General features: G+C 35.7%; 1 protein-coding gene across 12 annotated transcripts in view; it reads right to left on the reverse strand.

Annotated features, from left to right (window-relative positions):
- The window catches only part of CYRIB (CYFIP related Rac1 interactor B), a 137,844-nt gene that overhangs the window by 49,634 nt on the left and 74,463 nt on the right, over positions 1–13,747 (reverse strand). For 6 of the 12 annotated variants that reach the window (XM_072949709.1, XM_072949718.1, XM_072949714.1 and 3 more), the window contains one exon: positions 903–941. The exons of 1 other annotated variant lie outside the window; for it this stretch is intronic. The gene's annotated coding sequence lies outside the window, so the exon portion shown is untranslated. Of the gene's footprint in view, positions 1–670; positions 690–902; positions 942–13,747 lie in introns of all 12 variants that reach the window. 5 more of the 12 variants (XM_072949708.1, XM_072949711.1, XM_072949707.1 and 2 more) reach the window with 1 other exon arrangement.

Below are 13,747 nucleotides of genomic sequence, written 5' to 3' on the forward strand. Positions count from 1 at the left end.
TGTCTAAGGTGAGAAGCATATATATTACTCTATCAAAAATTTGTATTTTTAATATTTGTTTACTTATTTTTCAGTATTATTGGTTTCCTTTTTAATCCTATGTATTTTATTTCATAAAATCATAGATCATTACTGGAAGCATGACACAAAAAAAATGGTTGAGGATGCTTGCACTGTAACATACAGAGTAGGTGAGGTGGTTGCAATTCCAAAGGACCATCGTGATAACTGTCATATCAGTTCTAATAAAATGAAAGACAAGTTTTGAAGTATCTCTGTTTATGATTAGAAAGAAAGAACAAAGAAAGATATTTTAAGCTGATCATTTTCACTTGAACACAAAGTATGTCCACAGAAAAATTTTTTTTTTCAAATAACTATTAACTTGTTATAATTAAAATAATTGCAGGATTACAAATGGTCAGATACTTAGGACCCTTTCATGGTAATTATTTTTTTGTTGTTGTTTTGTTCTTTATTTTTAAGACTTTATGAAAGGATCAAAACCCATTACACATAGAATTCTTATTTAAGAAAGTATGTGAAAGTGACTTTCTTTCTAGCTTCCAAATATTTATTTAAACTACTAGAATTACGGCTTAGACCTGTCCTGATCAACTATACTGATAGCTAAAATGACTTAAAAAGGAATTCAAAGAAAAACACATACCTCTCCTATTGAAAGGAAGCTGTAAAAAAAAAAAGTTCTAATTAATTTATATTATTTCCTATCCTAAGTCAGAAACTAGCCAATAAAGAGTATTTCCTAGAGATATTTTTAGCAGTTCAATATTATGTACAGAAAATTTTCCTTGAATTATACTTAGCCAACGTAGTTTTTTATTTAAATTATAACTTTACATTTGTATTTTAATAATCATTTCCCCCAAAGACATACTTACCTTCAGCCAGTGCTGGTGATTTTGTTCTTGTCCTTCTATCTGTTCATAGAAAGAAAAAAGGAAGAAAGTCTAAAACATTATTATAATTTAAAACAAGTTTTAATTTATTAAAACTAACTTTAACAATAAAGTTGATCAATGCCACCACATATCACATGCATAAGGCCCCCCGCCCCCCCCCACTTCTTCCCCCTCCCCTCTGCCTAACTCAACTATTTACAGAGGACTTACTTAGAGTAAGGCATTATGTTAAGCCCTAGGAAACACCAGTAGGTGATACAATACCCTAGCTGTCACCCTCAAGATATTAAGAGACTAATTAGGTGTACCAATAAAGTACACAGTTCCCACCATAGCTTATGAAGTGGGAGATAACAAGAGAGAAAAAAATCAATAACTCTTCTTTATTCAGATAACAAGGGAAAAAAATTAGTAATTCCTCTTTATTCTCATAAAATTATCAAAAGAGGTATATTTTTATATTCTTATCACAGTTTAAGTTCATTCAGTTTCAGTGTAAAAATCAGTTTTACTACAGGTACTGAGATCCTTATATCCACAGCAATAACATATTATATAATAAGCCAGAGGCACATTTGGCAAAACTCAAGTGAACCACAAAGTTCTCTCTTGGACTGGTTTTACTGTTTGAAAGCCTTAAACAATTTTAGGTAAAATGAAATTTTCAAAATGAGTTTACTCTAACTTTGGCAACGAGGAACAACTACAGCCACTACAACCAATCAGCTCAGTTCATGTACAGCGAGGAGAAATATCCGACTAAAGCAAATAGTCACCTTTATGTGAAAATTCCTTTCCCTTGTTGTTTATTCTATATAACCCAAGAGTCCTGGATTTAACAAATACAGAATTTCTATGTATAAAAGACTGGTAACATCTTGAGGGAATTGGGTACTGTCTTCCAAGTGGTAAGTGATCTTATGCACAGCCTTTCCAAGGCTGAAATATGATGCTGTGTCTCTGTAATATTAAAAAAAAAAACCCACAACACATGAGTCCAGGAACCAAAAGATGAAAAACAGATTGGCAACCTTAGGCTCCAGTGGATTAAAAATTCTGATTCTGGGGGAGAAGAGGAGGGGCTTCTGCCAGGAGACACAGGAAGAATTCTGAAGCAACGATCAAGTGGGAAGGGATGAAGGAGACAAGGGGTCCTATAAACTAACCCTAACAACCATGAGGACTGATGGCTGCTGCTACACAACGGGAACAAAGGAGAGCATATTGAGAGCCTAGGGGATGTGACTGGGGCCACTCTGCCCAGTGATAACTGTAAATGCACAGCTGCAGCCAGTATAGCCCAGCAAGGATAAAGCACTGACCCCTTGGAAAAGAAGGTCTGGGTCATTCCACCACGAAAATGCCTCAACCTGTTTAAGTGCTGGTTGAAGGTGAGGAAAATCTAGACTGAGCAGTGGACTGAAATAATGAAAATTACTCCATTAACCCTACTGTTACAAGTCTAATGTAGAGACTGTGGCCAGCCACCACCCTACAAACTCTGTAGTTGGCTGGGCTAAACGGCAAGCACTTAAGGAAGGGGACAAGCGGGTAGGCTGTATGGGACACCCCTTGTGCTCTGCCTCACATTGTCACCCCAGCTGAGGCATCTCCACTTAGCTGCTAGCTGCAATGGTAGGGTTCACTCCCCGCTAAAAGGCTTTGCAGTAAGAGATGCCCAAGGAACTCTTCAGCCATCCTTAGTCCTAACAAACCTGGAAGCGGGAAGGCATTACACCAACACCCTATGGGCAAACCCTGACCAACGGAGGGACATGATCTGGTAGGTAAACACCCTTTCCTTCCCGCTAAGAAGCACATTCTTCATGTCTTCTCAGAAGACTTCCTCAGGACCAAGCCCACAGAAGTGACCAGGTCAATAATACACTCTTAGGCTGACTTTCCTTCTTTTCTGTTTCACTTGCCCCAGTTCTCCAATTTCTGTTTCCTGTTAACATTTCCCAAATAAATTACTTGCCTAAAAAGTCCCCATATCAGGCTCTGCTTCTGGGGTGAAACCAGGTCAAGACACTTGTCCTTCAAGATATTGAACCCCCTTCCTTTTTATCCGTCATCATTGGAGGCTCCTTTTTTTTTTTCATTGAGATATAGTCAGTTTACAATGTTGTGTCAATTTCTGGTGTACAGCACAATGCTTCAGTCAGACAAGAGGCTCCTTCTTAATCTCCTTTGAACTTCTCTTCTCTCAAACCCCTGAATGTCGACATGTCCCAGGGCTCAGTCCCAGGTCCTCCACTCTTTGTGGTCTCATTCCTTCTCGTGACTTTATGTATTATCTGTATATCTCAAATTTATTTATCCAGTCTAGACATTTCTCTCCAACTCCATACTCTCATAGCATTGCCTACTCGCTATCTCCAGTAGGAAGTTTTAATAAATACCTCTAACTTAGCAGGTTCAAAACTAAACTCCTCATCTCACTCCCCAAGCCTGACACACCCACAGTCCCTCCCATCTCAAGTGATGGCACCTCTCTATCCTTACAGTTGCTCAAAAACCTTGGATCCCTCCACATCTACTCTTTCTCAACACTTCCCACACTCAACTCAAAACACTCAATAACTAAAATCTTCATGCCTACGATTCTGTCTCCTTACTCAAACTTGAAGGTGCAGCTGTATTAGCAGTACTAGATCTACTATTACTTCTGTAAAGAGCCTCTAGAACAAAGGTTGCAAAGTTAAATGCTGAGGCCGTATTAGAAGTGCTAATTAGGGTTTCATCTACAGAGTGCCATTGCCATGGTAAACATACAGGTGTTCCAGGGCTGGATATTTATGTAACACAATTTTTTAGATGTTATCAACTAATTAAGTAAGTTTTGGAAACACTGAGTAGACACAAAGAAATAGTCTGAGGGTTATATCTGGTTGATGAACCATCAGTTTGCAGCTTCTGCTCTAGAACTTTGTATTGTCTATAACTGATACATTATTAATTCTTAGTCTTTTACTTTCCTCTATCAGTTAGGAGATGAATGGGAGCTATTTGTTTGAAGCCTAACAACTCTGGCTTTCCTCAAAAGCTCCTCTTGGATCAATGCTACTGACAAATGGAATAAATAAACACATTTTTGCTTTTTCTGCCAAAGAAAAACTTCCTTCCCTAAAACCCTATGCAGCCACCCAGAAATAAAACAAGTGGCTTGGCTGGCCACTTGCAGAAACCACCAAAGAGAAGAGAAACCAGTGCCACTTGCATAAAACCATGGGGAAAAAACTTCTATTGATTCTAATTCTTAATAAATCGAGAAATAATAAAACACTTGTAACTGTTTTCACCCTTAGAACTCAAATGTCAGATCATAAGCAGTGAATATTAGATAATATGTAAGTTAGATAATCCAAGCACATAAAAATCTACAAACTAGAGGTTCTTCAAGTTAGGTAATAAAATTTCTTTGTCTTCAGCAAAACATAAAACGTAAAGAATTGTAACTTCAGAGCATTTTGTCAGCCATATATTTATAGCTTTGCAGTATTTCAAATGACGGTACATAAATCTAAGTGCATTAAATAAAGAAAACTTTATTTAATAAATGGTGAAGTTTGAATCCAATCTCTTTTGTAACTGACAGGTTTTACATTGTTGTACCTAATTCATGGCTGATATTTTGGAATGGGAACTATGAGGTATTTGTTTGTATGTGTGCTGCAGATGTACAGTACTAAATCAAAATTAATTTGTAAACAAGTTCATTGCATTCCACATACCTTCTTTTACTGAAAATGCACATCTCTGGCATCCTGAAATGTTTCCCTTATTCATTTAGTAGCTTTAGTTTTACTTTTTTTAAAGGTTTTTTTCACATCAAGTTAATTTCTTTGCTGGCAACTGCATTTTGTTAAGCAAAAAAGAGTGATTTTTGCCCTAGAGCTGGTTGCTTCTGAATGGAGGAGAAAACAAGGGATAAAATTAATGGATGCAGAAAGTTGTACAAGGTTCGTGGAAGAGGAACCCTGAGGTATCTGAGAAAAATATAAAATTAACTAAGATTATTTGGTATGTTAAATTAAATGTAATCAGTCATAATTCTCGTAATTCTAAGTAAGTTTCTTCATCGATTACACTGTAAGTGTTTTTAAAAATTGGTGCTGAAATAATCATATGGATTATTGAGAAAATGGAAAAATGAGATACAATCTTCTCAACCTAGATTATAGTCCTCCTTCATTTGGATACATGATAAAATCTAAGTGAATTCAATTTGTTTAAGCTCCCCTAAACATACACAAGGCAATTTAAAAAGCCATCTTAGAAACAGAAAAGAGCACTTGAAATAAAAGGCCTATTGACCATGTTCCCAGATCAGGGAACATTACAAAAGTGCACTACTATGTAATTCCAACAAATATCTAAGTAACTTTTGATAACTTGAAAAGGTTATCCTGTATCTATTTGAGAAAAAAGAAACATGCAAGTCTAAAAATTTTTTTGGAAGACAGAAGAACAGGTAAGGAAGACCCATTCTACTAATTAATACTTAAAATTTTGTGGAACTGGTAATAGAGAGAGAGAGGGGAAGAAAATAGAAGGCAGAATAGGTCCAATTGTATACAAATGTAAAAAAAAATTATCCAAGTCTATGTACACAGAGCCAAATTAGATTCATAAGGAGATACAGAAAAGACTGCGCTCTCTAAAAATGTCTAGTCTTACTGCAGCAATTAAAATGTTCAAGGTAAAAATGAAGCATCATGAGAAATATCTACATAGAGTGCTGTGGTGATCAAGAAATTCCAGGGGTAGAACATGAAAATTAGATATTAGGCAAGATTTTATGAAGCCCTGATCACTGAGATAGATTTGAAGAATGAACAGATTTGGACAAGGAAAAGAAAACAGAAAGTACAAAGAACATTCCATGTGGGATGTATGAAGTAATCATCATTGGGCAATGGAATACTACTCAGCCATAAAAACCGACAACATAATGCCATTTGCAGCAACATGGATGCTTCTGGAGAATGTCATTCTAAGTGAAGTAAGCCAGACAGAGAAAGAAAAATACCACATGAGATCGCTCATATGTGGAATCTAAAAAAAAAAAAAAAAAAGGCATAAATACAAAACAGAAATACTCTCAGACACAGAATATAAACTTGTGGTTGCCAAGGGGGCAGAGGGTGGGAAGGGATAGACGGGATTTCAAAATTGTAGAATAGATAAACAAGATTATACTGTATAGCACAGGTAAATATATAAAAGATCTTGTGGTAGCTCACAGAGAAAAAAATGTGACAATGAATATATACATGTTCATGTATAACTGAAAAACTGTGCTCTACACTGAAATTTGACACAACATTGTAAAATGATTATAAGTCAATAAAAAATGTTAAAAAAAAAGAATATCCATGTCTAAGACAGACCAGAATTCAAATACCTGAATAAACCTCAGACTTCTATGTCATCCGACACCATAATTACTACCACAAAACTGGTTTCATTAGAAGAAAATGTTACATTAAATCTCCCTCCATCCTATACCAAGAACTACATTTTCTATATAGATAAATTTTTGAAGTATATATAACATATAATAATCAATCTTGATACTATCTAATAATTAATATCTTTTATAACTAATGCTTTGATATTACACATCATAAATATCAAATATATTTTCACATTTTAAAACTGGCACTATCAAGAAATTCTTAATCTCTATTGTAAACCCATTCTCCCGAAGGTCTGAATTATCAACATTATCAACATTATCAACATTATTAACATTTCTCATTAGTCTAAAAATGCTATTATCTCCAGGAGGAAGTAAATTTACAAGTAATAGCTGAATAGATAACCCCAGGTCTTCAGAACATGACTTATTTTTATAGGTCCTAAAAATTTCTTATAATTTTCAGTTTCTCTTCTATTGTAAGAGCAACACATGTTCACTAAACAAAACACATAGAGAAAGTAGGAAAAAAATCACTATCTATAATCCCACAATCAAAGCTAACAACTTGTTACAATTTTATTCCCTTCTAATGTTTTTCTATGTATATTTTTATAAAATTGAACACCATTTTCTTAATATGTTGCTGTTATTTATCATTCATATCTTAAGCAACACTGTCACATCATTAAAAACTCTTCCAAAATCATTACATCTCACCCTATCATATGAATACACATTTTTTCAAACACTTTCCTACTGTTGGACACGCTATATACAGGAGCTCCAAAAGCACACTTTGTGCAGATTAGAAAAAGTTATCCCGTTCGCAAATTATGAACTAGTATCTTGTTGTACAACCTGAACAACTACACAAGGTAGCTCTGCCAGCCTAAAGGTTCAAGAACTCCAGCAAGAAACACCCCTGGCTGTGCACATGCGTCCCCGCCCAGGAGTCATGCTCTTGTGCACTCACAAACATCACTCCTGGACATCAAGGCACAAATATGTCTAAGTCACTGCCAGACAAACCCAAATTTCTCAGAAGAGACTACCACATTAGGTCCTGTCAAAAGGGGGCGGGGCGGAGGGGAGAAGAGTTTGAGAATCATCCTCTAAGAGGGCAGGTAAGTGAAAATATAATCTCAGGAGATGCTTGAGGCTCAGCCCAGACAAGATACTGTTGTACACACCAGTGTGGCCAGGGAATATGAGCACTCCTGAGTCCAGGCATACCACAGGTGCTGTTGTGGGCTTATATACATGCAATCGTGGCTCCAAGATGTGGCTAGAAGGCCCTGATCCCTAAGCCCATCCATGATCCCAGAAGTAATATTTCTTAGTTGTACCTGACAGATAGATGTGGGACCTTTGTGCAGGGGACAATGTGAATAATTATCCTGGCTATGACCAACACAAATCTTTTGTTGAAATTATGGTAAAAATTTTTAAGTTACATAGAGATCTTGATACCTAATGCCAAACTGCTTTACAAAGGTATGTTCCACACTGCCATCAGAACCATACATGGACCAATCTCACAGCATCTCGAACACGAACTTCATCATTAAAAAGTGTGCATGTACATGTGTTTGTACACGTACACATACAACATAGTGCCTTCTTTCACATTGTTTTTATTGAACTACTAATGAAGTTGACTATTTTTTCTCCACATTTGTAAAACTAACCTTTTCTCAGATTTTTCTATTAAAAGCCTTACTTATTTTTGAAAGTATCACTGCCATGTTCAAATTTCCTAGATCAGACACTCAATATAAATTATATGATACAGTCAGATACAGTCTTTAAAATTCCATCTAGAGACTGCCATTTCGTAAGTACTTATGGTGTTCAAGACAGTGCTAAACACTTTGCATGATTTATTTCATTGAAGACTAACAATCTAATGAGATTAAAATTATTAGTGTGTTTTCCTTGATGAGATTTTTAAAGGGTTAAGAAGCTTGCCGAGAGTCACAGAGGGTGAAGGGGAAGGGAGAGGAGGAGAAGGAAAGGGGTGGGAAGGGAAAGAGAAAGAATCATTTTCCAGGAAATTGTTCAAGCAATAAGAGTTACAATAATTCCTTTCTGTAAAGGTAACTTTCTGTAAAATAAATACTACTGCGCCACTAATTTCCTCTGTAAAATTAAAAATGATTCCTTAAAAAGAACCCATGAAAATATAACTGGAAAACCTGAGGCAAGGGCTTGATAAAGATGATCACCAGGCCTGGGGAACATTATGCAGAACCTTCTTACTTCTGGATCTCCTGGCTACTATCAACGCCTTGCCTTGATTACTGGACTTTCTACAATGGGATTTCTCTAATACCTAAACTCAGGTACGTTTTGGAATATATAGCAATAAGACACCGTGAGATGCATTTGGACAACATGTGCTGCAATCATGCCAACCTAAAGATTCCATAGGCTTAAGATAAATCCTGTAAAACAAATCCATACCCTATTTTGCAGTTCCATAAATTCAAATTTGGTAAAAGAAATGCTTGTTTAAAAGAAAAGATGTGAGTTTTTAGTGTTGTTCATTTAACCTACTCCATATGTTTAAAACCCCTTATAAAATTTACACATGATTTAATTTTAAAGGAATGGTAAAAAAGAAGAGAGGTATTAACAGGAAAAATAAAACTTTGGAATTCTATTTTTAAAAGGATCAAACAAATACCTACTTAATAATACATTTTCCTACATATGCTCCAAAACTATCATAGATCATTCATTGTATTAGCACTGAAATGAGTACCCTCTCCAGCTTCTGGCCCTGCTTCATCACCTCTACCCCTCCCACGACCACCATTCTCTTCACTCCTAGTCCCGCTCTGAATTAAAAAGTTTAAAAAACAAACCATGACCAAATTTGACTCATCTCAGAAATGCAAAGTTGGGTCAGAAAACCTAGAAACTGTTTTTCACCACATTAACAGAGAAAGGATTAGTATCTAGTATATAAAGAACTGCTAACCTCCTTAAGAGCAAGACAAAGAAAGCAATGGAAAAATGAACCAGTCAAGAAGTACTTCAATCAAAAGAAACACAAAAGGCAAATCCCCAGCATTGATACTTACCAGCTAAAACCATACGAAATATCATTTTATACCCATCAGATTAGCAAAAATTAAGAAGTCTAACAATATTAAATGTTGGCAGAAATGTGTATCAATCGGGTACTCTTAGACACCAAATATGTAGGATTATAAATTGTTACAATCACTTTAGAATACATTTGGCATTATCTTCTTAAAGTGAACATTACACATCCTACAACCTAACAATTCCACTCTCAGGTATACACCTAGAGAAAACTTGTATATGGATTCCAGGAGAAATGCACAAGCATGCTCAAAGCAGCATTATTTGTTACAGAGGAAACAAAACAAAACAAAACACTGGAAACAACCTAAATGTTCACTGATAGGAGAATGAATGAACTGTAGTTTTCTCACACAATGAAAACTTACAGAGCAGTGCAAATGAGCTACAGCCACCTAGAAGAATAAGGATGAATTTTGGAAACAATGAATTCATTAAAAGTCTCAGAAGACTATTGTAACGATTTTTACAGAGTTCAAAAAACAGCAAAACCAAAAGATATATTATTTAGAGATAGAGACATATGTGATTTTTTTCTAAGCTATTAAAAGTAATAACCCAAAATTCAGGAGACTATTTTCCTCTAGCGGAAGGCAGGGAGACTGTATAGGCAAGCAATAAAGTAGCTTCCTAGATCTTAATTACTGGTGAGTTCATAGACTTTCACTTTATGCTTATTAATAATTAATAGCACATATATTTCATACACTTTATATGTGTCAAATACTAAAATAATTTTAATGCAAATGAGTAAGCATTCAAAGGCTAGCAGGAGAGGTTAGCTCATACTCTGGTGCTAGAGCAGAGAAAGTACATTTGAATGTAAACAAAGGCTTACCTGTGGTTTTTCTCCCCCATCCCTTTCTTTTTCTACAAATCTTCCCCCCCTCAACCCCAAACAATTCTGTAAGTGATCAACAGGAAGTGTTGAAGCTCGTTAAAGAATGGTTCAGGTAAAATGACTCAGCGAATTCTTAACCTGCGTGTCATACTTATGGTGACAGGAAACAAGCAGGTTTTCTCCTGTCACTGTTAAAGAAATTGATAAATCTACAGAAAAGCACAAAGGTAAATGGTACAATTTAGTACCCTGACTGTTAGGAATCTGCTCCACTTTCAAAATGATGAGTAAACACAGAAGAAGTTTTGGAGATAAGCCTTGCCTTTTCGTAAGGTGTTTATAGAAAAAATCTCTTTTCGCCATCATAATAATCTGAACCAGTTGTTCAATTCAGCAAAATTCTTGACTGAGATGTTATTTATACGTCCACATTCATTAGCGAGTCCTTTTATGAAGGCCAAGGCATATTCTTTGAAAACAGGCCACTTCTAGAGTACTGAACAGGATTTCCTGCATAGCCTACTGAGATTTCTTCAAACTCTGTGGTGAACAGTTGTTTCATTTTTAAATTTTCCATCCATCATGGTCCAAAGGAAAAAAAACCCAGATTACTAATGCATTAGAGGGGGGGAGAAAACATAGTACTAAAATAATAACGTTTTTTTAAAGACTTGCAAAATACAAATCCCAATTCTTTGCAGACTGGCAACAGTTTATGAACCAGTGCCGGTTTACAAAGTGTGCCATAGAAAGCATGAACTCTGGAGCCAGGCTGTCAGGCTCAGTACTGGACAAGTTCATTTCTTTGCCTTTGTCCATTCACGCGTAGAGGTGGTAACAAACAGTAATACCTACTTCCCTGGGTTATTGTGAGGACTAAGTGAATACACCCCTAGCACTTAAAACAAATGTAAGCTGATGTTGTTATTGTATAAACCCTATCTATAAATGCATTTTTTCCTAAAATGTCTAGTTTTCTCTCTAAAATGTAATGAGAAATGAAGATACGGAAAATATAGAATGCTTTATATTTATAATTTTCTCCAATATTTTACATCATTATTACTGACCAATCACAATACTTCTCTCAAAGCCTGTCAGTGATTGGTCATTAAACACCTGCTATTCAGGTCAGGCACAGCCTACAAAGCATATACTTGTGTTTCCTCCTTGTCTCCCAGTGACAAACCCATGTGACATTTAATAAAAATGGATAACCAAACAAGAGAACTTGCCAACGAAGATGAAAGCACAGTAAAGAAACAACAAGTGATAATGCTAGAAGTCAAATTCTAATGGAACATAAATGGAGTTATAAAAGTAATAGCTGACTGCAAGAATGTTGGCAGTACTGCCATTAGGGAGACTAAATACGCAGTTAGGAATTTTGTAGAGGCAAACTTATCCACATAAGTGAGGAAAATGGCTATGATGAAAAAGACGAAGACGTCCCAGAGGAAGTGACACCAGCAAAAGAATTTCATATTAAAGGAACTCGTGGATATATTGCAAGACACTGAGAAGGCAAGAGATAAAATGATGAAAGCTGATCCAGCCTTAGAAGTACGACAATGTGGCCAAGGCATAAAAACAATACTCCACATTGTAAGCTATACAACAAAGAGGGGGAAAAAGCATGTGATTTCTCACTTTTAATTAGAGAACATATTATAGATCTAACACTAACAAAAGGAAAATGGTCTCTTTTGGAAGCAAAGAACACAAAGTCCACCCACTCATGTCCCTTTCTACAACTGCGGCACTTCACAGAGTACCTCTGAAAATTACACTTCACAGCAACAGAAACACAGACAAGTCAACTCATAGTTGGAAAATTCAAAGTCCCAAAGCTAAGTCTACATCTTAATTTGCCCCAGCCATTTTTTCTACTGCTGGAAATACACAACATATGCAAGTGTTCAGCAGCAATACCTCAAAAGTGCCAAATATTGAAATAATGCCCTCCAAAAGTATATATTTAAGTGTAACATGTTCTCAAACTTCTGGGTCTGAACTGCAGTATCACAAATTTCAAAATACAGATGGCTATATTTTGAGTCATCTATGCATTAAAGAAAAAAAAAAACCAACCTTATTCCAAACACTAGAACGAAAAAACCAACCTATTCAAAAAGAAAACTAGGAACCACTAATAAAATCAAATGTACACATCCCACTCTTAAAATATCTTAACCCTTAATGAAACATTAAAAATTAAGAGAAGTAATCTGCAAAATTTGGTAATTTGTGTGTTGCTTAAAATAACACAAGCCAGGGCACCATTTAGTCTGGGCCACTGCAGCATGACACCAACCAGGCCAGCACTACAGACCTGACCTGTGAGCTTCAGAGAGAAGCTCTGGGCCTGGGGTGTCACATATTGCTCTAGTTCCAGAGAGTTCTATAACCAAAACAAATATTTAATTATCTTCCTGGCAAAAATATGAATCCACGTGTAATGCAATTTGACAGAAAGAACACATTAACTTTTAAACTTTGAATAAGAATCTTAAGTCTCCCAAAGCTTCAATTTCTTCATTTCTAAAAAGGAATATAATACCTACCTATTTATAAATTGAGAGATTCAAAAATATAGAATGAGGGGCACTTAATTCCTTCGTCAAGCTCTTTTCCCAAGTTTTAACCTGTCACATTAGGCCAACAGCACACCCTCTGCATAGGTGCTGTTACTACCATTCTTGTAGTTCTAAAGGCCCAAATAGTTTAAGCAGTACCAGAGGGTTACAGTTGCTATTTGTCAATTCAAAAGCATTACTTACACTTTTATTGTGTCTTCAGCAGTACCTGAGATGCAAAGAAATAAGCTGATCTTCATCCTGAAAGAGGTTACTGACTTTTTGTAGAAATGATACTTGCATATGTAAAAAGCAGCAAGTTCTTAACAATTCCGTCCATACTAATCACTGTTACAGACTACAATTCTAATAGGAATTTAGAAAAAATTTACAGAGAGGGTATATTCCAAGATACTTAAGTATCTTTTCATAGGCCCTATGACACATCATATCAGTCAGCAAAATGTCTGGCTCTTTCTCAGGACTGAAAGCCTGTTCATTGTTTTTATAACCCCTGCACCAAGCACAGGTCTGACACACTACAGTCTCCAATGTGTATATGCTGAATGAGTGGATGAGTGAATTAACAAACAGTATGATAAATGATTTAAGGATACTGGAATAAATGCGACTTGTTTAGAGTTATGGCCCAATATGACTGGCCATTCTGCAAAAAAGATTTATTTGAGAAAATGAGAGATATGAAGAGATCAATAAAAAAGTGAGTGATAAAATTTAGAAAAATGTGTAATTTCCCCTATTAAAGATTAATAAAAAGACTTTAAATAAAATACTCAAAGGTGTACACCATAGGTTTTATAGATAATGATTTTATAGATAATGGTTATCCAGGCTAACAAAATAATTCAAT

The sequence above is a fragment of the Vicugna pacos genome, chromosome 25, assembly GCF_048564905.1.
Source record: "Vicugna pacos chromosome 25, VicPac4, whole genome shotgun sequence".
In the NCBI taxonomy this organism is placed as follows: Eukaryota; Metazoa; Chordata; class Mammalia; order Artiodactyla; family Camelidae; genus Vicugna; species Vicugna pacos.